General features: G+C 42.9%; 1 protein-coding gene and 1 long non-coding RNA gene across 2 annotated transcripts in view; both read left to right on the top strand.

The window, feature by feature from the left end:
- Positions 1-27,204, top strand: part of LOC138955048 (transcription intermediary factor 1-beta-like) — a 104,701-nt gene that overhangs the window by 16,869 nt on the left and 60,628 nt on the right. The gene's annotated exons all lie outside the window — the stretch shown is intronic.
- Positions 1,172-15,832, top strand: LOC138955035 (uncharacterized). The gene is made up of 2 exons (XR_011452066.1): positions 1,172-2,273; positions 14,787-15,832. It is a non-coding gene; the product is annotated as an uncharacterized lncRNA (long non-coding RNA).

Raw genomic sequence — 27,204 nt, 5'->3', positions numbered from 1 at the left:
GCTCCTGCCAAGGGTATAGTACCTAGTAAACGCCCACCCCACCACTTTTGGGCAAAACTGGTACATAGGGTGGGTGGGCGTATACAAGGTAGTTAACGGTAATATCATGTTAACCATCAATTTAAAAAAAAAACAACTCATTCTCGCCTAAAATTAATTTTTTAAATCAATTTTGATATTACAACGTACTCTTTTGCACACGAAGAAAATAAACAACAAGTCGCGTAAGGCGAAAATACAACATTTAGTCAAGTAGCTGTCGAACTCACAGAATGAAACTGAACGCAATGCAATGTTTCAGCAAGACCGTAGCATCGTCAGTCCACTGCTCGTGGCAAAGGCAGTGAAATTGACAAGAAGAGCGGGGTAGTAGTTGCGCTGAGAAGGATAGCACGCTTTTCTGTACCTCTCTTCGTTTTAACTTTCTGAGCGTGTTTTTAATCCAAACATATCATATCTATATGTTTTTGGAATCAGGAACCGACAAGAAATAAGATGAAAGTGTTTTTAAATTGATTTCGAAAATTTAATTTTGATCATAATTTTTATATTTTTAATTTTTAGAGCTTGTTTTTAATCCAAATATAACATATTTATATGTTTTTGGAATCAGAAAACAAGTCGCGTAAGGCGAAAATACAACATTTAGTCAAGTAGCTGTCGAACTCACAGAATGAAACTCAACGCAATGCAATGTTTCAGCAAGACCGTAGCATCGTCAGTCCACCGCTCATGGCGAAGGCAGTGAAATTGACAAGAAGAGCGGGGTAGTATAGTTGCGCTGAGAAGGATAGCACGCTTTTCTGTACATCTCTTCGTTTTAACTTTCTGAGCGTGTTTTGAATCCAAACATATCATATCAATATGTTTTTGGAATCAGGAACCGACAAGGAATAAGATGAAAGTGTTTTTAAATTGATTTCGAAAAAAAAAATTTGATAATAATTTTTATATATTTAATTTTCAGAGCTTGTTTTTAATCCAAATATAACATATGTATATGTTTTTGGAATCAGCAAATGATGGAGAATAAGATGAACGTAAATTTGGATAGTTTTATAAAAAATCTTTTTTTTTTACAATTTTCAGATTTTTAATGACCAAAGTCATTAACTAAATTTTAAGCCACCAAAGCTGAAATGCAATACCGAAGTCCGGGCTTCGTCGAACATTACTTGACCAAAATTTTAACCAATTTGGTTAAAAAATGAGGGCGTAACAGTGCCGCCTCAACTTTCACGAAAAGCCGGATATGACGTCATCAAAGACATTTATCAAAAAAATGAAAAAAACGTATGGGGATATCATACCCGGGAACTCTCATATCAAATTTCATAAAGATCGGTCCAGTAGTTTGGTCTGAATCGCTCTACACGCACGCACACACACACACACATACACCACGACCCTCGTCTCGATTCCCCCCTCGATGTTAAAACATTTAGTCAACATTTAGTCATAACTTGACTAAATGTAAAAACAAACAAATGACAAAGAGTAAAAAAGAAATTAAAAAAAAGTAAGGCCTGTTAGCATTCGAACTCGACTCAATCGCGCATCAGGCGAATTCGATAACCGTTCGGCTACGGAATCAGACACCAATCTCTCGCCACTGTAATGCATTAAACAAGACGCAAGCACGCTTTTGCAACACGCCGTTATGATCGAGCATCGGTTGAAATCTTTCGCGAGCAGAAGCTCGTATTTGACCGCAATGCATCGATCGGTGCTTAAATGACACCAATGTGTGTCCATGAGGGACATAAATCTACGAACAATATTTGAACAAGATTTATTCAAACTTGACGGTTTTAATGGACAGTGTTGGTGAAGTTACTGACAGGTAGTGACTTTACAGGAGGGGGATGGGTCCTCTAACTTTACAGCTCGGAGACAACCCGGTAAGGACTTACCGGTGTTTCATAAATAACACTTGGCAGTTGGCGGACTATTATTGAGTTTTACAGGCCAGTATATGAGTTGCAGCTTTTTCAAGAATAAATCTTGTTCAAATATTGTTTGTAGAGAGGAGCAAGCATGAGGAATCTCCTATTCTAAAAATAACCAATTCTGGTAGCTGCCGACCTTCCGCCAGACACACATTAATACCGGGGGAAAATAAATAATTACTGGGCAGTAAAAATAAATATCGGGCGGTAGTTAAACGACAGTTTGACTTTAAAGGACACAATATTGCAGCTTTTTCAAGAATACGAGCCCTGAAGGTGCGGGACAGGGTCAGGCGGGGACCGCACTGGAATAGGGGCAATGAGGTAAGTGCTGGTGTCCCTGTGCTGTCTGACAGCTGTCTGTCTCACCTACATCATGACTCTGTATTCTAAACAGCAGTGGCAACAAAACAAAAACAGAGGGAGAAGTAGTTGGGGGGGGGGGGGGGGGGGGGGGGTTGGTGAGAACGACATTATTTTGGTGAGAATTATTTTCGCAAGTCCCCTCATGTCTTCTTCGTGCGCTTTTTACATTTAGTCAAGTTTTGACTAAATGTTTTAGCATAGAGGGGGAATCGAGACGAGAGTCGTGGTGTATGTGTCTGTCTGTCTGTCTGTCTGTGCGTGTGTGTGTGTAGAGCGATTTAGACTACTGGACCGATCTTTATGAAATTTGACATGAGAGTTCCTGGGAATGATATCCCCGGACGTTTTTTTCCTTTTTTTCGATTAATACCTTTGATGACGTCAAATCCGGCTTTTTGTAAAAGTTGAGGCGGCACTGTCACACCCTCATTTTTCAATCAAATTGATTGAACTTTTGGCAAAGCAATCTTCGACGAAGGCCGGGGTTTGGTATTGCATTTCAGCTTGGTGGCTTAAAAACTAATTAGTGAGTTTGGTCATTAAAAATCGGAAACTTGTAATTAAAATTATTTTTTTTATTAAACGATCCAAAAACATTTTCATCTTATTCTTCGCCATTTTCTGATTCCAAAAGCATATAAATATGTTATATTTGGATTAAAAACAAGCTCTGAAAATTAAAAATATAAAAATTATGATCAAAATTAAATTTCCGAAATCGATTTAAAAACAATTTTGTCTTATTCCTTGTCGGTTCCTGATTCCAAAAACATATAGATATGATATGTTTGGATTAAAAACACGCTCAGAAAGTTAAAACGAAGAGAGGTACAGAAAAGCGTGCTAAGCACAGCGAAACCACTACAGCGCTGAACATGCTCGTCACGTTCCACTCCATTTTGCACAAGCGGCGGACTACGGTCATTGTGAAAAAATGCAGTCTGTTCAGTTTCATTCTGTGAGTTCGACTGAGCTTGACATGTAGTAATTTCGCCTTACGCGACTTGTTTTCCTTTCTGTTCGAGCCCTTCCGTCAACTAGTCCCCAAGAAACACCCCCGATTCTCTCCCTCCGCTTTTCTATTTCCCACCCCCTGCTCCTCCGGTCATCTCATATTCCCCCCACCCCCACTTGTGTTGCACAGAGCTGTGAGCAGTTCCTTGCCCCTCTTCCTCTTGTTGGCTTCACATGAGTTACCTCCTCTCCCATTCCCCTTCTCTTCCCGAACATCACCATGCACTTGTTTACCGACAGAGAAGTGATCATTATGTTTTTATGTTTTTCTCTTTTCACCTTTCACTCCACCATCAAACCCCCCCCCCCCCCCCTTAACCACCCCAACTCTTACTATTTCCGTTGCTACCCACCTCCCCTTTTGTTTCCCCAAGAAGCATAACGTTGGTGTATGTTCTCCTTTCGCTTCCCCATCACTTAAACCTGCCATCCACCTGCCCACCCGAACTCCTCCATATCCCTCCCACCCCCCCCCCCCCCACGTGTGACCCAACAGAGCAGTGAGCAGTGTGTACTGTGTGCAGGACGGGCGAGGACCGGGCACGGTGACGGCGATCCCTTCACGGGAAGTAACATGGCCAGGCTGGGTGGACGTCCGGTGGGACAATGGCCGTGTACACATTTACCGTATGGGAGCTGAGGGCCGCTATGACCTGGACCTGGCCTGATCCACACCGCCACCACTCTGTGTACTCTGCACCACGTCACGTCGCCTGTCTGACGTCATGGTTTTAGTGTAAAATGCCACTAGGTATTCAGTGCTGTTTTTCATTAGTATGATGATCGCTGTGTGGATAACTTGTCGAACGTTATAAAGATTAGCGCTTTCAGTCATAATTATCACTACTATTATCATCATTGTGATCGTCAGCGTGAATATCCAACAACTTTGCGTTATTTTTCTGTCATGTCGTCGTCGTTGTCGTTCTCGGCTCCAACACCACCGACATTCCTCCTGTTGTCATTATACATGTGCTTCTGCTGTCGCTATTGTTTCCTGTACCGCCTCCTTATGTTCTTGATGGTAGCAAGACTGTGTTGCTGGTTTGCTGGCAAGGTGCTATCAGAGACTGTAGAGAACACAGTCCAGCGACTCAATACATTCGAATGTTTCTTGACGTTTGAGTTAATGTTTTTTGAGCTGCTGGTAAATATGACACAGTGTAATTCGTACTTTGTGATGAAGATATTTAACTAATATTTGTACGTTGTACTTGTTTTATTATGGGGGCTTCTCTTTGATAATACTCTTAGTGATTTCTATCCCATGTTTTGTGCTATTCCTGTGGAAACGGCTTGCCAGTCTTTAACAATGGAGTTCGTGATTATGGAATTAAAATGCTGAAGTCATGTTTGCATTATTGTTTAAATTAATAAGGTGCTGGTTAATCTTCAAAAGAATATCTAAGTGAATTCTATCCGATATTTTGTAATATCACTATGGAAGCATACTTATTGTGTGTGTGTAATCTGTGTAGCTATTTTGTTCCACTTTGTTTTTAATATTCTTAAAGGCGACAATTCTTGTTTGGACGAATTGATTGAAGAAATACAATTGTATTGTTGAAAATCCATTTCGGAGTGTCCTATACTATTAACCAAACGAATGATTGATGGCCGAATAGTGCAACTGATCGACGGATGGGTGGATGGATGGATGGATGGTTGGATAGATGGTTGGATGGATGGATGGATGGATGGATGGGTGGATGGATGGGTTGATGGATGGGTGGATGGATGGATGGGTTGATGGATGGGTTGATGGATGGATGGATGGATGGATGGATTGATGGAAGGTTGATTGATTGAGAACTGAGACATGAAGCGAACGTAAAGGTGCAGAGCAAAAGTCTGATTTCGTTATTACTTGACATAAACGCTCCTGATGCATATCTCGGATAAATCCAGAGCAAGCTGCACCTTACAGGTAAGCCTTGCATGCTCGTGGTAATTTACCGTCACAAATTACGAGATAGTAACGTGAGGGAGTAAAACACAGTGCAACTATTTTAATATCTTACAAATATCCACTTTTTGCAGAAGAAGAAAGACAACTCGACATTTACCGGTTAATATTGCGTTCATGCTAACAACTGAATTTTGAAGGCACCACGCTGGAATTCATTCCCATATTGCGGACGGAGCCAAATAGTGAATGGTAAAAGCAATTGAAAATTGTCCTGTGAAGGATCATAAAAACCCTTTCGGCTTTGGGGGTTTGGGTTTTGAGGCGCCATCGACCGTGGTTGGTTGTGGGCTATTCTGTGAAAATAAGTCTGCAATACTGTTGACTGTGAAACCTGTGATATTTGTGAAACTTGTGAAACTGTGCAATACTTGTCTGTGTTTTATCTGTATCGTGCTGTGCTCCTTTCTACGCTGTTACTCTGTGACATTAGTGACTGTGCTCCTTTCTACGCTGTTACTCTGTGACATTAGTGACTGTGCTCCTTTCTACGCTGTTACTCTGTGACATTAGTGACTGTGCTCCTTTCTACGCTGTTTCTCTGTGACATTAGTGACTGTGCTCCTTTCTACGCTGTTACTCTGTGACATTAGTGACTGTGCTCCTTTCTACGCTGTTACTCTGTGACATTAGTGACTGTGCTCCTTTCTACGCTGTTACTCTGTGACATTAGTGACTGTGCTCCTTTCTACGCTGTTACTCTGTGACATTAGTGACTGTGCGTTTTGGGGTGCCCCTTTCGTCACTCTACATCGCAGTGATAGGGGTCCGGCGGTTGCCTCCCTTCCTTCACTCATTGTAGCGGGTTTGTTCACGTTTTCCCCTCCCCCCTCCCCCAGCGGTAACGCCCCCCTGTCAGAGGGTTAGATCCTGTTTTTCTTTTACAAAACAACTAGGTTGTTTATATGTTTAGAAGCTAGGGTAAATCTTTGTGTGTAATAATATTGTGTGTTTTTTTCTTTTAGAGTGAACTTCTGTTTTTCTGACATCATAGGGCTATTCTGCAGCAGAACCTGTGCTTTTAAAAAAAAATGTCTTCATGAAGTGCGTGTGAAGAAGTGTTTGTGTGACTCAACTAGCCAGTACTTTTTTTTCTACAGTTGTTGTGCTTTTAAGTGAAATCCAGACTAATGATTCTGAAAAGGCAAAACTTTTCTGAAATAATTAAATGCGTGGTAAAGGTGGAAGTGCCTTACTTGAAAATTACCTCTTTGTTGACTTTTTAATCAGAGACTGTCACAAAGGAGGTGCCTCGTTGTAATAGATCTTAAAAATCCACACGGCCCTATCAATTTTTCAGCAGATGGAATATTAGTGTCAACAATTTCATCACATACAGTTGACCCGCGAGCCGAGAAAGACAACAAAGTACGCTGCCAGTTGAACTACGAGACCACCCCAAAACGATGAATTTGACTTTATTTTTAGAGATGGGGGCAAAGAGCATTGCTTTGGTGGATGGGGTTGGGGGTGAGAGTTAAAATCCTTAAATTTCGATTTTAATTCTGATTATACCACGGACGACTTATTATTGCGAACAACGTTTTGCAAAAAACACTCATCAGCATGGATATCCTACTATTGATTATAAGTCATTCACTCTACATATACTTGTAACTGATATCCTACTATTGATTATAAGTCATTCCCTCTACATATACTTGTAACTGATACTTCTCCTTCAATCAACCAATAGCCTTTCACGACTGCAGTTCCGATTAATCGATGTTTTTAATGTGTTAATTTATCGTGCCAGTTTACACTTCCTGATGATCAATGATGTTTGAGGAAAATGCCCGTTGAGCAAATATACATACCCATACTAAACATGTACCCAACACAGCCAGAAATCTAAAGCTAACGGTCACCCAGTCACATAACATAACCAAGCGTCACAATATCTTGATTGTGAATATGGCCATTGTCAATGTTCCTGAAGGTATTTTTAAAAATTCACAAAAATCAAGTTCCTAAACACTTTAAAAAAGATCAACCCAGAAAAAGCGCCTTAAAACACCGCTAATGCATCACTTTCCTGACTCCAGCCTGGCACAACACTGGTAGGTACCACACACACACACACACACAGACACTGCCATCTCATTGTGGCACCACGTGTGTGTGTGTGTGTGTGTGTGTGTGTGTGTGTCTGTATGTGTGTGTGTGTGTGTGTGTGTGTGTTGTGACAGTTGTGGCCGCAAGATGGGACCCCCAACACTCTTACTTTAACGTCAAACTAACATCTCACTCTGACACCACCACCATTCTCACACGCCCTACCCTGCGCTGTGTATACAGTGACAGACCGTCCATAAGACAGAAGGACAGAACGAAGCTACTCTCGCTGTGTCTGACGCCTGTGGAACTACACCCGCAGATAATCACAGTACAGCACGTCTGCACAGAGTTACCTCCCATGGATCTCCCATTCACTTCCGCATTGTCAACACTCGGTGTTTTGGTGAGAGCAGCGAGCAAATCAAACCATCCCTGCTGACACCTGGCAGGTAACCCTTTCTGTCTTTTGACCACCACAGTCTGGACAGTGTTCAGTGAATGATGATGATGATTTGTGTGTGTGTCGAACTATCAAAACGACACCGCTGATCTGTGTATTGCGTGTGTCACTGTGAGCCGTCAGTTGTGAGCGGTAGAACGGTCGATATGACTGCACTAAACAGAATGAGAATGTCAGCTACTTGAATGTAGGTCAGTGGAATAAAAGGCAAGACGGGTGTAACTTCTACAGTGGTGTATTGAAAAACATTTGAATGCTGAAGGGTAGCTCGCTATGTTATGTTTCTCTACATAACCTTCGAAAAGAGAATATGACAGTCCCGTTTTTCCTACTTTCGGTTTCCATGCATTCTTCGAAAAGTAAGAAGGTTTTCAATTTCCTGGGAAATCAACGTTTGTAGATTACTGAAATGAAATGCAAAAGCTCAACAGGTTTACCGAGTCCTGACAGATGTAACAGATTTGAAAGAGTTTTGACTTGCATTAGAAAAGTGAGTATAACTCACTAGATAGTGGTGGTATGAATAACGTATTTCCGTTTAACTTGCTTTATATCCAGCTTTATCTATTATATCTGTTTATCGACCAAAATGATGTATGGATCTATTCCTGCTGCAGCTTTGTTTTTCTTCAATCCTTTGTATTTTGGTCTTTCTTGAATTAATTTTAACACAGATTTTTCAGTATCAACGAGCTGTCATTCTGGAGGGTACCGGAATGTGTAAAGAAGAATTTAATATCCAAACCTCAAGTGTGGCGTAGTATTTAGCAATTAATTCAGTGAAGAAATCAGAAACAGCCATCACTGGAAGGTAGCGCATTTAAAGATATGAGAATAAACCAGCAACAAAATGCACCAGCATACTTATTAATCTTCTGTACCGAGTCTGTGGTCTGCATGGGGGTCATGCCAATACGTCCCAGTACCATTGTGTCCCAGTACCATTGAGTCCCCAAAAATGCCGTCTCATTGCGTCCCATTAAGCAATCCCATTGGGTGCCAATACCATTGGGTCCCAGTGCCATTGCGTCCCGTACCATTGCGTCCCAACAAAATTGCGTGTCGATAGGTCCCAAGAAAATTGCATCTCGATACGTCCCATAAAGGAATCCCATTACGTCCCCGTACCATTACGTCCCAACACAATTGGGCAGTGTGTGTGTGTGTGTGTGTGTGGCATGGATATTGTACGACAGAGTAGGTCAGCGAAAGGATGAAAATGAACAGTGGATTTTATAAGTACGGAGTATCTTACCTTATATTTTCCGAGTAATTTCAAGCTTCAAGATTGCATAAATTTACGTAGCAAAAATGTTGAAGCCTGTATATGCACTTACTTGACACATTTATTTTTTCTCTTTTCTATTGTGTTTTGTAAAAAAAAAAAAAAAAAAAATGTTGTTGTTGTTGTTCAGTGGTTGTTGTTGATGTTGATGATGATGATGATGACGACGACGAGATGATGATAATGATGATGATTGTGGAGATGATGATAATGATGATGATCGTGGAGAAGAAAAAAAGAACAGCTTGTTGAAGGCCTTTATAATGTTCCTTTTTTTTTAGGCGTGTGTTACTTACAGTACCTGTTTATGTAAAGTAACATAACAGTTTCTCGCCCAATAATATTTAATTCAAGTGTCTTCGATTTATGAATCCAAAAGGAATTTTGATCGCAGGAGGGTTGCAGAGTAATATGTTAAATGTTAAACATGTACATACGAACCAGGATTTTACCAGAATATGCAGTTGTTGATTTTTAAAAATACGGTTGTGTTTGTTCAGTCATTAAATAGGAAGAAAAATGAAATGATTTGTTATTGAAACATCGTCCCATGTAGAACTAGTCTATGTCACTGATTGTGCATGTATGTATATTCTTGCGCGCGCGCGCGCGTGTGTGTGTGTGTGTGTGTGTGTTATGTACGTATGTATGTAGGTGTCTGTGTCTACATTTGTGCGTGTATGGGTTTCGCTATCTGTGTGTCTCGGTGTCTATGTGCTGAAGGTTCGATGACTGGACAGTCAGTCTAGCTTTTCTCAGAAACGGGTTCAAAACATCGTCTACTCAGTAAATAAGCCTACAGTCATGTCATGCTCGGTTACATACAGTGGAATACAAAGCGGTGTACTGTACTGTTTCGGTATTTTTCTTTGTGTCGAGCACCGCTAAAGCATATATTAATTTTACACTTCGGTTTAGGTTAGCGTGCTTCAGTTCATTTTAAAAGAAAGAACATGGTTACCTCAGAAAACCTGTAAGGAAAGCAAGGAGCGCCTCAAAACAAACAAACTGACATGCAATATCCTTTACAGTTTCTGATTATATCGTGAAGGATTTTTTTTTCTCCCATGAACAAACATTTATTTATTTATTTATTTATTTTTATTTTGTTCCACTTCACCTCATCTCGACTAACCGGTACACATCTTTTTATTTTATTTTTATTTGTGAAATACTGCTATGTACCGACACAATTTTTATTACAAATCGTGTTGAACGCGTTTTGTAATAAAAATTGTGTAATCCGAACACGATTTGTAATACATTTATTACAAAACGCACTTTTATTACAAAACGTGTCGCTACACTGCTACAGTAACATCTCAGAAATTAAATTCACTAGTATTGGGACCTAATGGTACGGGGACGCAATGGCACGTAATTGTATTGGGACGTAATGGTACTGGGACGCAATGGTACTGGGACGTAATGGTACTGGGACGTAATGGTACTGGGACGTAATGGTACTGGGACGTAATGGTATTGGGACGCAATGGTACTGGGACGCAATGGTACTGGGACGTAATGGTACTGGGACGTAATGGTACTGGGACGTAATGGTACTGGGACGTAATGGTATGTTCCCGTCTGCATGTACACTCTGTGTGTTAACAGTTTTGTACCAGCCTGTGGTGTGTATCCTTTTGTATTGTGTCTGTATAATCTCAATGTGTTTGGTATTCTTCATAATTTGCCTGTGGTTCGCATGTCCATGTGGTTTGAATGGTTGTGTATGTTTTGTGAATGAAAGTTGGTATTGGTTACGTTCTTGTCTTTTTCCTGTGCTATGCACTATGTATTGTACACGTTGTCTTCGTACAGTTTGTACATCCTTCTTGAACAGTGTGTGTAAGTGAAGTCTGAATATCGTCTATTTTGTTCTTGAAAGATATTCTTTCTTTATTTTTTATTCTTTCTCGTCCTTTTGCTTGTTTGTAATAAAAAAAAACACCAGTGTCAAACATCAAGCGTGTCAATTTCTTCTGTCATCCAGTATTGTCTTATTTGTCAGTGTACACGTGACGAAATCCACGTTATGCTATCCTGTGCTTATTGTTCCTTTCCACTGTCTGCTTTCAGTTCAAGTTTGCCGAAGAGTTGGGAATCCTGAGAGTGTGAGAACAGCTATCATGGCCGGTGTGACAAGCGGAGACATAGAGTGTCCAGTCTGCCATGACGATTTCACCAACCCCAAACTGCTGCCTTGCAACCACCTAGTGTGCCGTGACTGTGTTCTGTCCTGGCTACAGAAGGGAGGAGGACAGGGGGGTTGCCCCCTCTGCAGAGCCCCCATTCTCTCCTCCACACAGCAAGGTCAAGGTCAGCTGGCCACCATGGTTGACTCGCTCCCTACCGACTTCGCCACCGCGGCTCTGGTGGAAAGTCACAAAGTTCTCAATAGTCCCCACGTGTGTGACGTGTGTCAAAACAACGTCACTGCAACGTCATACTGCTTTGATTGCAGTATCAAACTGTGCAAGGCATGCACCAGGCATCACCAGAAACTGCCTGTGTCAAAAGACCACACCCTGGAACAGCTCAATATGCTAACTGCAAAGCGACTGGCTGCCAACCGCAAGGCAACATGTAACAGCCACTCCGATATTAATACGCTGACTAAACTTTACTGCTCCGCCCACCAAGAGCTCATTTGCATGTTTTGTGCTGCAACCAATCATCGCGGCTGCCCAGAGGTGAAGGCCATCAAAGACGTGGCGAGAGAGAAGAGGACAGAGCTGACACAACAGTCACAGAGACTGAAGGAGAAAGCAGCAGGACTGGCAAAACAGGTGTGTGTGTGTTCTCCGTCATTGTGTAGGTCCTGTTCAGTACGACCTGTCCCTTCCCGCCCCTTCCTCCCGTGCTGTCTGTGTTAGTTACAAACATGTCTACGTGTCTCCAAGCTACCGTGCGGTTCACATGACCCCCATCACCTGTCAGTCGATTGATTTCCTTTTTGTTTAAAATGGCAATGCACGAACATAAGCTGACAGGTAATTGTTTGTTGCTGTTTACGAACAAAGAAAATGAAATCGCGAGTGCAGAACGTTAAATCAATGTCTGTATATTGTTTCAATAGTACTGTGACACCTGTATTTTCTACACGTCATATTGTTTCAGATGAAGGCTGCCAAGAAGAAGTTCAAGGACATGCACAAAAAGGTGAATGACGTCTTCGATGACCTTCAGCAGTGTAGTGAGAAGCGACGTCAGCAGGTCCATGACCTCATTCAGAAAGAAGAAGACGCAACACTGACGTCTCCTGCTGAAATGGAGAAAGCGCGGGCAGCAATGACGTCACACTCTGGCAACATTGATCACCTTGTGACGTCAGCCCCTGATGATGCACTCCTGCAAATGCTGAATCAGCTGAAGTCACGTCTGGACGACCTTGAGTCAGAGAGTGGAACGACTGCCAATGTCAAGGATGTGGGTGACATCGTATTTGACAGCCAGCTACTGACCCGTCTGAAATCAGATTTGTCTGAACTAGGTAACGTGCTTTCTTTGTGCTCCGACTGCTGTTTCTCTTGTCAGTGCTGTTACGCAGTGCAGAAGTTAAAACATCGCCAACAGACACAGACAACACGACTCAATTATACTTTATTTTACATCACAGTCTGATCACAGGATCCACGAACATTCGACCTAGACACAATCATTTGTCGTAGTAAGCGTAGACATCCGGTCTGCTCCCCGCCTAATGGCCGATGTCTTCCGTCTTCGGGGGACTACGTGGGTTTAAATTTGGAGTGGTCCTTCTCCTAGAGGAGTTTCCTTGCAGGGATAGTGAGCCTCCTCTGCCCTCGTTTTAATTTTGGAGTGATCTTCTCCTAGGACAGCTGCCTTCCAGGGTTGACGAGCCTGTCCTGCCCGGCTATTTAACCCATAGTTGGAGGTTGGTTCGTGGGCACTAGGGCGTATCCACACGCCGGTGGGCCTGCATGCCACACGTCTAGGGGCCAACCACCTCCGAGTCCTTGTAGTTCAGCCTGGGGCCTTTCGGTACCCAGTTCACGCCTGTCGCCACGATGGAGGCACTACAAAGGGCTTGCTGTGGAGAGGTTATGTACTGGCAGGAGAGACTGACGCAAGCTGCTCTCTTTTCGCGTTGTCCTGAAAAGGACGGTGCTAGCCAGCGGTGAGGGCTGAAAGCGAGAGGTGACAAGCACAAAACACTTCGCCAACACACTAGACACATCACACAACCATTTGACAGGCACAGGATCCAGATTATGAATAGAGTGTTCTCAATGATACTTCGTGACACACCGAAAGTATGACAAGATGTGACGCTTAGAGATAGTTTGTACGTGTCGTTCTGTTCCGCTGTCTGCTTTCATGTGAAACTTTGAAGAGTTCTAAATCATGAGGGCGTGACTAAAGCAGCTTTGTAAATTGAGTGAATGAGTAAGCCTAAGTAGTGTCTTCGATGGCTTATAGGGTATCTACTGCTTCCCGCCGTTTTTAACGACTCCTTTCAAGTTTTGGTTTTCAAATGTACCCTATGATACGACTCGAGTGGCAAAACACCTACACAGTGATTCCCGTCAAAATCAGCGCAGCCGTTTCGAAGCCTTTCGTAGTCATACCCACAGACAGCCACACAGACAGACACACAGAAACCAGCTTTATAGATAAGATGATGATCTTTACACAGTCCATTGAATGTCTTACAATGTGATTGTTTCTAACAGGAGAGATACAAGAGCAACACCAGCAGGCACCAGCATCACCATCAGCGACTGCCACAACGACCACCCCATCTTCAGGTAATGAACATTTTACGACGGGTTGGATCACGACGGGTTGGATCAAACGTGTCAGAAAGATGCGTTGCTGAACTTCTAGAGCAAAGAAAGGTTTGTTTGGTTGAATTTTGTGTGCAGTTTTGATTAGTTTGTCTGGGATTATCATTAATGTCAACTTTCATCCGTTTACTTTGCCATATTATTTACTTTATAAAAATTATTATGTGTGTTTGTGTTTGTGTGTTCGTGTGTTTGTGTGTGTGTGTGTGTGTGTGTGTGTGTGTGTGTGTGTGTGTATGTGTGTGTGTGTGTGTTGACAGGACAAACAGCTACAGCCAAACCAAGGAGAGCAGACCTGGCAGCAGTCCTGAAGGTGGGGGACAGGGTCAGGCGGGGACCGCACTGGGATAACACAATAGATGGCTATATTGTAAGTGCTGTCTGACAACTGTCTGTCTCCCAAACATCCTAACACTGTCGTCTAAACAGTAGTGGCATCAAAATGAAAACAAAGGGCAAAGTGTGGGGGGGGGGGGGGGGGGTGAAAGAAGACATAATGTTGGTGAATATTATGTTCGGAACGTCCCTCCTGTCTTCTACCTGCCCTTTTCCTCCTTTCCGTTCTTGTTCCAACCCCAGCTAGCCACCACAACACCCCCCTTCCCCTCCCTCCGCTTTTCTACTTACCCATTCCTTGGTCCCCTCATATTCCCACCACCCTCATGTGTTGCACAGAGCAGTGAGCAGTTCCTTGCCCCCCTTCCTCTTCTAAATCTAAACAACGAAGTGACTGGTAAGATGGTCTCTGTTCTCCTTTCGTTACCCCATCTATTAAACCTGCCACCCCCTGCACACCCGAACTCCTCCATATCCCTCCCTCCCCCACCACCCCCACGTGTGACCCAACAGAGCAGTGAGCAGTGTGTACTGTGTGCAGGACGGGGGAGGACCGGGCACCGTGACGGCAACCCCTTCAGGGTGGGGACAAGGCTGTGTGGACGTCCGGTGGGACAGTGGCGGTGAATACTGTTACCGTATGGGAGATGAGGGCTGCTATGACCTGGACCTGGCCTGATCCACACCGCCACCACTCTGTGTACTCTGCACCACGTCATGTCGCCTGTCTGACGTTATGGTTTCAGTGCAAAATGCCACTTGGTATCGGTGTTTTTCATTACTCTGATGATCACTTTGTAAATAACTTGTTGAACGTTATAAAGATTAGCGCTTTCAGACACAATCATTACTATTATCATCATCCTGATCATCAGCGTCATCATCGAACAACCGGCTTTTTATTATGTTTCTATCATCGTCGTTGTTGTTGTTGTCGTCGTCGTCGGCACCAACACCACCTACATTCCTCCTGTTGTCATTATGTGTTTCTGCTGTCGCTATTGTTTTCCTGTACCGCCTCCTTGTGTTGTTGATGGTAGCAAGACTGTGTTGCGGGTTTGCTGGCAAGGTGCTGTCAGAGACTGTAGAGAACACAGTCCAGCGACTTGATGCATACAATTGTTTTCTTGACGTTTTAGTGATTGTTTTCTGAGCTGCTGGTAAATATGTCAGAGTGTAATTCGTATTTTGTGATGAGGATGTTTAACTAATATTTGTACGTTGTACTTGTTTTATTATGGGGGCTTCTCTTTGATAATACTCTTAGTGATTTCTATCCCATGTTTTGTGCTATTCCTGTGGAAACGGCTTGCCAGTCTTTAACAATGGAGTTCGTGATTATGGAATTAAAATGCTGAAGTCATGTTTGCATTATTGTTTAAATTAATAAGGTGCTGGTTAATCTTCAAAAGAATATCTAAGTGAATTCTATCCGATATTTTGTAATATCACTATGGAAGCATACTTATTGTGTGTGTGTAATCTGTGTAGCTATTTTGTTCAACTTTGTTTTTAATATTCTTAAAGGCGACAATTCTTGTTTGGACGAATTGATTGAAGAAATACAATTGTATTGTTGAAAATCCATTTCGGAGTGTCCTTTTCTCTTTACCAAACGAATGATTGATGGCCAAATAGTGCAACTGATCGACGGATGGGTGGATGGATGGATGAATGGTTGGATGGATGGATGGATGGATGGTTGGATGGATGGATGGATGGATGGGTGGGTGGATGGATGGATGGATGGATGGATGGATGGGTGGATGGATGGATGGATGGGTGGATGGATGGATGGGTTTGGGTATTGGATGGATGGATGGCTGCATGGATGGATGGACGGAAGGAATGTTGGATGGGTGGATGGTTGGGTGGATGGATGGATGGATGGATGGATGGTTGGATGGATGGATGGATGGATGGTTGGATGGATGGGTGGATGGATGGATGGATGGTTGGATGGATGGATGGATGGGTTGATGGATGGGTGGGTGGATGGATGGATGGATGGATTGATGGAAGGTTGATTGAGAACTGAGACATGAAGCGAACGTAAAGGTGCAGAACAAAAGTCTGATTTCGTTGTCTAACGATTTATCGTCACAAATTACGAGATAGTAACGTGAGGGAGTAAAACACAGTGCAACTATTTTAATATTTAAAAAATATATCCACTTTTTGCAGAAGAAGAAAGACAACTCGACATTTACCGGTTAATATTGCGTTCATGCTAACAACTGAATTTTGAAGGCACCACGCTGGAATTCATTCCCATATTGCGGACGGAGCCAAATAGTGAATGGTAAAAGCAATTGAAAATTGTCCTGTGAATGATCATAAAAACCCTTTCGGCTTTGGGGGTTCGGGTTTTGAGGCGTCATCGACCGTGGTTGGTTGTGGGCTATTCTGTGAAAGTAAGTCTGCAATACTGTTGACTGTGAAACCTGTGATATTTGTGAAACTGTGCAATACTTGTCTGTGTTTTATCTGTATGGTGCTTAGTGCTCCTTTCTACGCTGTTACTCTGTGACATTTATTAGTGACTGTGCGTTTTGGGGTGCCCCTTTTGTCACTCTGCATCGCAGTGATAGGGATCCGGCGGTTTCCTCCCTTGCACCACTCATCGTAGCGGGTTTGTCACGCCCCCCCCCCCCCCCCCCCCCCCAGCAGTAACGCCCCACTATTAGAGTGCTAGATCCTATTTTTCTTTCACACAACAACCAGGTTGTTTAGAAGCTTAGGTAAATATGTTTGTATAATTATATTGTTTTGTTTTCTTTTTGAGTGAAGTTCTGTTTTTCTGACATCATAGCGCTATTCTGCAGCAGAACCTGTGCTTTTTTCATTTTTTTTTTTCATGAAGTGCGTGTGAGGAAGTGTTTGTGTGACTCAACTAGCCAGTACTTTTTTTTTCTACAGTTGTTGTGCTTTTAAGAGTATTCAGAAGTGAAATCCAGACTAATTATTCTGAAAAGGCAAAACTATTCTGAAATAATTCAATGCGTGGTAAAGGTGGAAGTGCCTTACTTGAAAAGCTCTTTGTTGAATTTTTAATCAGAGACTGTCACAAAGGAGGTGCCTCGTTGTAATAGATCTTAAAAATCCACACGACCCTATCAATTTTTCAGCAGATGGAATATTAGTGTCAACAATTTTGTGTGGGTACTAGTACTGTCGCTAATTAAGTCATCACATAAAGTTGACCCGCGAGCCGAGAAAGACAACAAAGTACGCTGCCAGTTGAACTACGAGACCACCGATGAATTTGACTTTATTTTTAGAGGTGGGGGCAAAGAGCATTGCTTTGGTGGATGGGGTTGGGGGTGAGAGTTAAAGTCCTTATATTTCGATTTTAATTCTGATTATACCACGGACAATTTATTATTGCGAACAACGTTTTGCAAAAAACACTCAACAGCATGGATATCATACTATTGATTATAAGTCATTCACTCTACATATACTTGTAACTGATATTTCTCCTTCAATCAACCTATAGCCTTTCACGACTGCAGTTCCGATTAATCGATGTTTTTAATGTGTTAATTTATGGTGCCAGTTTACACTTCCTGATGATCAATACTGTTTGAGGAAAATGCCCGTTCAGCAAAGATACATACCCATACTAAAATCGGCTTTTCAACGTGTACCCAACACAGCCAGAAATCTAAAGCTAACGGTCACCCAGTCACATAACATAACCAAGCGTCACAATATCTTGATTGCGAATATGGCCATTGTCAATGTTCCTGAAGGCATTTTTAAACATTCACAAAAATCAAGTTCCTAAACACTTTAAAAAAGATTAACTCAGAAAAAGCGCCTTAAAACACCCCTAATGCATCACTTTCCTGACACCAGCCTGGCACAACACACTTGCACTGGTAGGAGGTACCACACACACACACACACACACACACACACACACACTGGGATCTCATTGTGGCACCACGTGTGTTTGTGTGTGTGTGTGTGTGTGTGTGTGTGTGTGTGTGTGTGTGTGTGTGTATGTGTGCGTGTGTGTGTTGTGACAGTTGTGGCAAGATGGGGCCCCCAACACTCTTACTTTGACACCAATATGGCATCTCACTCTGGCACCACCACCACTCTCACACACCACACCCCACCCTGCTCTGTGCAGTGACAGACCGTCCATATAGGACAGAACGAAGCTACTCTCGCTGTGTCTGGCGCCTGTGGAACTACAACCACAGATAATTACAGTTGAACACGTCTGCACAGAGTTACCTCCCATGGATCGCCCACCCACTTCTGCATTGACGACAGTCGATGTTGTGATGAGAGCAGCGAGCAAATCAAACCATCCCTGCTGACACCTGACAGGTAACCCTTTCTGTCTTTTGACCACCACAGTCTGGACAGTGTTCAGTGAATGATGATGATGATTTGTGTGTGTGTCGAACTATCGAAACGACAGCGCTGGTCTGTGTATTTTGTGTGTCACTGTGAGCCGTCAGTTGTCAGCGGTAGAACGCTCGGTATGACTGCACTGAACAGAATGTCAGCACTGGAATGTAGGTCAGTGGAATGAAAGGCAAGACGGGAGTTACGTGTACAGTGATGTATTGAAACAAACATGAGTATGCTGAAGGGTAGACTGCTATGTTATGTTTATCAGCACAAACTTCGAAAAGAGAATAAATATGACAGTCCTGTTTTTCCTACTTTCGGTTTCATTGCATTCTTCAAAAAGTAAGAAGATTTCCAGTTTCCTGAGAAATCAACGTTTCAAGAGCTCTTACCTAAATCAAATCAAATATTAACAGGTTTACCCAGTCGTGAAAGATGTGATAGATTTCTAAGAATTTAGACTCACATTTGAAAGGGTGAGTTTAACTGACTATATAGTGGCCGGGTAGTATATGAATAAAGTATTTTCGTTTAACTTGCTCCTTATATTTGTTCTGTATATAGACCAAAATGAAGTATGGATATATTCCTGCAGCTTTTATTCGTTTGTCTTTTGGTCTTTCTTGATTGAATGTTAACACAGTTCAGTATGTACGGGCTATCATTGTGGAGGGTAAAGGAATGTTTAAAGTAGAATTAAATACCCAAACCTTAAGTGTGGCGTCCCATTAACTTAGTTATTGAAGACATCAGTGGAAGGTAACGCATTTAAAGATATGAGAATAAACCAGCAACAAAATGCACCAGCATACTTATTAATCTTCTGTACCGAGTCTGCGGTCTGCATGTACACTCTGTGTTTTAACTGTTTTGTACCAGCCTGTGGTGTGTATCCTTTTGTATTGTGTCTGTATAATCTCAATGTGGTTGGTATTCTTCATAATTTGCCTGTGGTCCGCATGTGGTTTGAATAGGTTTGCATGTTTTGTGTCTGAGAGTTTGTATGTTGATTCTGTTCTTGTCTTATTCCTGTAATATGCACTATGTAGTGTGCACGTTGTCTTCTTGCACTTTGTACATCCTTCTTGAACAGTGTGTGAGTGAAGTCTTCATGTCGTTTATTTTTTCTTGACAGATTTGTTTCCTTTCTGTCTTCTTGTTTGTTTGTTTGTATGTTATAAAACAGGGCCAAACATCAAGCGTGTCAATTTCTTCTGTCATCCAGTATTGTCTTATTTTTCAGTGTACACGTGACGAAATACACGTTATGCTATCCTGTACTTATTGTTCCTTTCCACTGTCTGCTTTCAGTTCAAGTTTGCCGAGGAGTTGGAAATCCTGAGAGTGTGAGAACAGCTATCATGGCCGGTGTGACAAGCGGAGACATAGAGTGTCCAGTCTGCCATGACGATTTCACCAACCCCAAACTGCTGCCTTGCAACCACCTAGCGTGCCGTGACTGTGTTCTGTCCTGGCTACAGAAGGAAGGGGGACAGGGGGGTTGCCCCCTCTGCAGAGCCCCCATTCTCTCCTCCAAACAGCAAGGTCAAGGTCAGCTGGCCACCATGGTTGACTCGCTCCCTACCGACTTCGCCACCGCGGCTCTGGTGGAAAGTCACAAAGTTCTCAATGGTCCCCACGTGTGTGACGTGTGTCAAAATAACGTCACTGCAACGTCATACTGCTTTGATTGCAGTATCAAACTGTGCAAGCCATGCACCAGCTATCACCAGAAAATTCCAATGTCAAAAGATCACACCCTGGAACAGCTCAATGAACTCACTGCAAAGCGATTGGCTGCCAAATGCCAGGCAACATGTAACAACCACTCCAATAGGCCGGCTGAAGTGTACTGCTCTGCCCACCAAGAGCTCATGTGCATGCTGTGTGCTACAACCAATCATCGCAGCTGCCCAGAGGTGAAGGCCATCACAGACGTGGCGAGAGAGAAGAGGACAGAGCTGACACAACAGTCACAGAGACTGAAGGAGAAAGCAGCAGGACTGGCAAAACAGGTGTGTGTGTTCTCCGTCATTGTGTAGGTCCTGTTCAGTACGACCTGTCCCTTCCCGCCCCTTCCTCCCGTGCTGTCTGTGTTAGTACAAACATGTCTACGTGTCTCCTAGCTACCGTGCGGTTCACCTGACCCCCATCAGCTGTCAGTCGATTGTTTTGCTGGTTGTTTTTTTTTAAATGGCAATGTACGAACAAAGAAAACATGAATTCGCAATTGCGGAACGTTAAATCAATTTCCTATTTTGTTTCAATAGTACTGTAACACCTGTATTTTTGACACGTCATATTGTTTCAATAGTACTGTGACACCTGTATTTTCTACACGTCATATTGTTTCAGATGAAGGCTGCCAAGAAGAAGTTCAAGGACATGCACAAAAAGGTGAATGACGTCTTCGATGACCTTCAGCAGTGTAGTGAGAAGCGACGTCAGCAGGTCCATGACCTCATTCAGAAAGAAGAAGACGCAACACTGACGTCTCCTGCTGAAATGGAGAAAGCGCGGGCAGCTATGACGTCAAACTCTGGTAACATCGATCACCTGGTGACGTCAGCCCCTGATGACGCACTCCTGCAGATGCTGAAGCAGCTGAAGTCACGTCTGGACGACCTTGAGTCAGAGAGTGGAAAGACCGCCAAGGTCAAGGATGTGGGTGACATCGTATTTGACAGCCAGCTGCTGACCCGTCTGAAAACAGATCTGTCTAAACTAGGTAACGTCTTTTCTTTGTGCTCCGATTGTTCTTTTTTTTGGCCAGTGCTGTTACGCAGTGCAGAAGTTAAAACAACCCCCACAGATACGGAAAATATGACTCAATTCTACTTTGTTTTACATCACAGTCTGATCTCAGGATCCAGCTTATGAAGAGAGTTTGTACTCAATAATACTTCGTTACCTATCGCAGCCTGCTGACATAGCGCTTTGAGATAGTTTCTACATGTCGTTCATTTCCGCTGTCTGCTTCCATGTGGCGTGACCAAAGAAGCTTCTTCATTTGAATGAGTGAGTGGGCAGTGTCTTTGATGGCTCATAGCATATAATTATACTACTTCCCGCCGTTTTTAACGTCTTGGAAGTTTGGGTTTTCGAAAGTACCTAGCTATGACACGAGTCGAGTGGTAAAAAGCCTACACAGTGATTCCCATCAAAATCAGTGCACCCGTTTCGAAGCTTTCGTCGTCATAGCAACGGGCCACACACAGACACACAGGCAGACACACAGACAGACAAACAAACACACACAAACCAGCTTTATAGATAAGATGATTTTTACACAGTTCATTGAAGGTCTTTTGATGTGATTGTTTCTTCCAGGCAATATACAAAAACTACATCAGCAGGCATCAGCATCACCATCAGCGACTGCCACAACGACCACCCCATCTCCAGGTAATGAACATTGTGCACACAGTCAGCGCACGACGGGTTGGATCAATCGTGCCAGAAAGATTAGTTGCTTAACTTCTGGAGCAAAGAAAGGTTCCTTTGGTTGATTGTTGTGTGCAGTTTTGATTAATTCGGTGGGGATTATCATTAATGTCAACTTTCATTCGTTTACTTTGCCATTTTATTTACTTTATAGATATTATTATGTGTGTTTGTGTGTTCGTGTGTTTATGTGTGTGTTTGTGTGTGTGTATATTTGTTTGTGTGTGTGTGAATGTGTGTGTGTGTTGACAGGACAAACAGCTACAGCCAAACCAAGGAGAGCAGACCTGGCAGCGGTCCTGAAGGTGGGGGACAGGGTCAGGCGGGGACCGGACTGGGATAACTCAATTGAGCACGATATTGTAAGTGCTGGTGTCCCTGAGCTGGCTGACAGCTTCTGTCTCACCTACAGCCTGACTCTTTCGTCTAAACAGTAGTGGCAACAAAACGAAAACACAGAGCGAAGTAGGAGGGTGAGAGGGGCTGGGGAGGTAGGGTTGTGAAATACATTATTCTGGTGAGTATTATTCTAGGGAAGCCCCTCCCGTACCGCGTCTTCTACCTGTAATTTCCCTCCTTTCCTTTCTCGTTCCTCTGTCAGCTAGCCCCTGACAACACCCCCCTTTCCCTCCCTCCGCTTTTCTACTTACCCATCCCCTGGTCCCCTCATATTCCCCCCACCCCCACTTGTGTTGCACAGAGCAGTGAGCAGTTCCTTGCCCCCCTTCCTCTTGTTGGCTTCACATGAGTTACCCCCTCTCCCATTCCCCTTCTCTTCCTGAGCCCCCACCTCCCCCTCCACCCTGCCACTATTCCTTCCGTCACCACTTGTGTCCGGCAAAAAGTGATCTTTTCGTCGTTCTTTTTTCTCTTTTCGCTCCGCATCAGATACCCCTCCCCCCCTCTCTCCCTTATCCCCCGTAACTCCTATTTTTAGCGTGATTTCAACAGCCCCCCTCCCCCCCACCGCTTGCCTTCCGAATGAGCAATGAGCATCATGTTGGTCTCTGTTCTCCTTGCGCTACCCCATCTATTAAACCTGCCACCCCCTGCACACCCGAACTCCTCCATATCCCTCCCACCCCCACCACCCCCACGAGTGTGACCCAACAGAGCAGTGAGCAGTGTGTACTGTGTACAGGACGGGGGAGGACCGGGCACAGTGACGTCGGTCCCTTCACTGATGGCAGGACCAGGCTTGGTTGACGTCCGGTGGGACATCGACAGTGGCTATGAAGGCTGGTACTGCATGGGATCTGAGGGCCGCTATGACCTGGACCTGGCCTGATCACAGGCGGAAGGTATCGTCCACTGGACTACTACTATCACAGAAAGACTACAAGGTCTGTCACTCACCTTCGAGTCATCTTGGAGTCGCTTCCTGGGGAAGAAATATTGTTCAAGACGGTTTGCCTCTTCCTACAGTCTGTGTAAGGTCAAATAAATACAGTTGAATGATTGTTTGAACTATTATGTGCCTTTAGTTTTCAGCTTTCGTCCGCTGCAGGTTGTTTTTAACCATCATTTGGACGAATCTTCGTTTGCGAGCCGCTATTCCACTTGGCGACAAATCATGTATCCGCACCGAATATGCATACCAGCGCTCATTGGTCTAAAACATATGTAAATATTGTGCAGCAAAGGGAAGCTACCCACGGGAAAATAATCATCGAATATCCTGTTATTAACCAATGAGCGCTGGTATGCATATTCGGTGCGGATACATGATTTGTCGCCAAGTGGAATAGCGGCTCGCAAACGAAGATTCGTCCAAATGATGGTTAAAAACAACCTGCAGCGGACGAAAGCTGAAAACTAAAGGCACATAATAGTTCAAACAATCATTCAACTGTATTTATTTGACCTTACACAGACTGTATGAAGAGGCAAACCGTCTTGAACAATATTTTTCCCCAGGAAGCGACTCCAAGAACACAGAAGACTCGAAGGTGAGTGACAGACCTTGTAGTCTTTCTGTGATAGTAGTAGTCCAGTGGACGATACCTTCCGCCTGTGGCCTGATCCACACCGCCACCACTCTGGTGTACTCTGCACCACGTCATGTCGTCTGTCTGACGTCATGGTTTCTTGGTATGGAGTGGGTTACTATGATGATCACATTGTGGATAACTTGTCGAACGTTATTATGATTAGCACTTTCAGTCATAACTGGCACTATTGTCAGTAAGTACTGGTGTCACATGTTTATTTGCTGATGGCAATGCGCTTAAAACTGTTAGAGTGCGCTAACTTTTCCAGCTAGCGTATTCATGCGCCTGTACCACAATGAGGCTTTCGATTTGAAAAGATTTGTTTTTATCCTCCCTGCTAGTGACATACATGGAGCTTATCTTCTCCACATTACCAAATGATGCTGGACCCTAAAATTCTCTGGGGCTAAAAGCAAAAGTGTTTTTATGACAGATTTCGAGCTAGACAATGCAACATTTGGAAGTCGACTGATTCGATTGCCTGTCTTACGTACATGTAGCAGACGACAGCGTCAGTTCAGTACTGAAATGAACGGCTTCAGCATATTTCAAGACAACTATGATGTAAAGAGAAAATGTGAAGCTTTCAAAACATTCTTACTGTGTTATCATAGCACCAACCTCCCAGATCAATGCACATACATTACGAAAAATAACATGCCAACTTATTTTTTTGCGAATGAGCGAACCAACGTGTCTTTTTATATCAGGGGACGTCACTCAGTTGCCTGGGGGTTGTTCATTTTTTTTAGCATAGAAACTTCTGGTAGATGTTTTTCTACCAATAATTAATTGGATATAAAAGTAAATCACTGTGGAAGCATTTTCACTGCGTGTGTGGAAATATGTGCATCTATTTTGTTGAACGTTTTTCTGAATTTTCTCAAAGGGAACAATTCTAGTTTGACGAATAGATTGTAGAAAAGAATTTAGATACAAGCTCAATTAATTTGCGGATTGGTCAAAGCCAACTCCTACCTTCTTTGGGTCAAAACTTCTTTTTTTTAGAGTGAAAGAGAAGTGTGTGTGGCCAAGCTAGCTGACCCAACAGTAGGTCAGGGGAGACAATTGGTCAGCAGTATCCCTGTTGGTCTATTTGATAGTACTCTTTTTATATTTAGTCAAGTTTTGACTAAATATTTTAACATCGAGGGGGAATCGAAACGAGGGTCGTGGTGTATGTGCGTGTGTGTGTGTGTGTGTCTGTCTGTCTGTCTGTGTGTGTGTGTGTGTGTAGAGCGATTCAGACTAAACTACTGGACCGATCATTATGAAATTTGACATGAGAGTTCCTGGGTATGAAATCCCCGAACGTTTTTTTCATTTTTTTGATAAATGTCTTTGATGACGTCATATCCGGCTTTTCGTGAAAGTTGAGGCGGCACTGTCACGCCCTCATTTTTCAACCAAATTGGTTGAAATTTTGGTCAAGTAATCTTCGACGAAGCCCGGACTTCGGTATTGCATTTCAGCTTGGTGGCTTAAAAATTAATTAATGACTTTGGTCATTAAAAATCTGAAAATTGTAAAAAAAAATAAAAATATATAAAACGATCCAAATTTACGTTTATCTTATTCTCCATCATTTGCTGATTCCAAAAACATATAAATATGTTATATTCGGATTAAAAACAAGCTCTGAAAATTAAATATATAAAAATTATTATCAAAATTAAATTGTCGAAATCAATTTAAAAACACTTTCATCTTATTCCTTGTCGGTTCCTGATTCCAAAAACATATAGATATGATATGTTTGGATTCAAAACACGCTCAGAAAGTTAAAACAAAGAGAGGTACAGAAAAGCGTGCTATCCTTCTTAGCGCAACTACTACCCCGCTCTTCTTGTCAATTTCACTGCCTTTGCCATGAGCGGTGGACTGGCGATGCTACGAGTATACGGTCTTGCTGAAAAATGGCATTGCGTTCAGTTTCATTCTGTGAGTTCGACAGCTACTTGACTAAATATTGTATTTTCGCCTTACGCGACTTGTTTCTTGTTTCTTGTAAATATGTTTTTAAAAACTGTTGTTGATTTGTCTATGATTTTTGGCTCACGTAAGTGTAGCCTATGCGATCGTAACTTTGTCTGTCTGTGCGTGCGTGCGTGCGTGCGTGCGTCTGTGCGTGTGTATGTCTGTGGTAGAAACTCTAACATTTGAAGACGTCACATTACATTGACGTCACATTATGACGTAAGAGGGTTAGACGTCACGCGAAGGAAGTACTGACAGTCTCGGTCATTATTATTTTGAGCGCGCCGAGACTAGTTGGCAGTCGTGTCCTTGTAAGTAGGCTACATGCAGACAGACAGATCTAGATCTAGTGTCTCGCTTTCTTGCACAGTTTCACCTATGCTCTTTCTGTGTGTGTGTGTGTGTGTGTGTGTGTGTGTGTGTGTGTGTGTGTGTGTGTGTGTGTGTGAGTGTGTGTGTGTGTGTGTGTGTGTGTGTGTGTGTGTGTGTGTGTGTGTGTGTGTGTGTGTGTGTGTATGTGTGACGGAGTGATTGAGTTTGTGTTACTGTTTGTCGATTTCTTACACGTGAGCCTTGATGGCTTCGCCTCTTGTTCATGAATGATTTAAAATCAATAATATTTCACTTATCGTGGACTTTACCGCAAACAATACATTTGTGAGAGTGACTAGAAAAAATGAAGCGAGTGTATGTGTGGTGGTTTGTACATGTCAGTGGAAGAACAAAATCAGCTTAAAGGTCAGGGTTTTGTTTTGGTGCACAGTTTTTGCACCACCCACCCCTCCTCCGTTGTATAGTATTGTATGGAGGTTATGATTTTGTGTTTTGAAACCAGTTTCTACTGTGGGTGTCTGTTTTGGTTCTGTGACACTTTTTTTTCATAACTTCTTGCTGTTTGATGTACATGGTATTTAGAAGTCATTTCAGTTTGACAGTAAGTATGCTGCTTTAAAAAAAAAAGAGTAAAGTCTCTGCCTGGTATGGAATATAGACGTTGCGTGGTGCAATGCAGTCTTAAATATTTGTGCAGCAAATGTAGCAGGCGAGGTGCCCTATTGAACCTACAGTAAGTTTTGATAGATAATCAGTTAGCAAAATGACTATTTGATCGTACATTTTTTGCTCTTTTCTTGTACAGATGTCCGTGGTAATTTTAATATGTGGCCTAGTTGACCC

Source organism: Littorina saxatilis, unplaced genomic scaffold, assembly GCF_037325665.1.
Source record: "Littorina saxatilis isolate snail1 unplaced genomic scaffold, US_GU_Lsax_2.0 scaffold_87, whole genome shotgun sequence".
Classification (NCBI taxonomy): Eukaryota; Metazoa; Mollusca; class Gastropoda; order Littorinimorpha; family Littorinidae; genus Littorina; species Littorina saxatilis.
The sequence above is the reverse complement of the archived record's forward strand: the minus strand, read 5'-3'. Positions and strand labels throughout refer to the sequence as shown.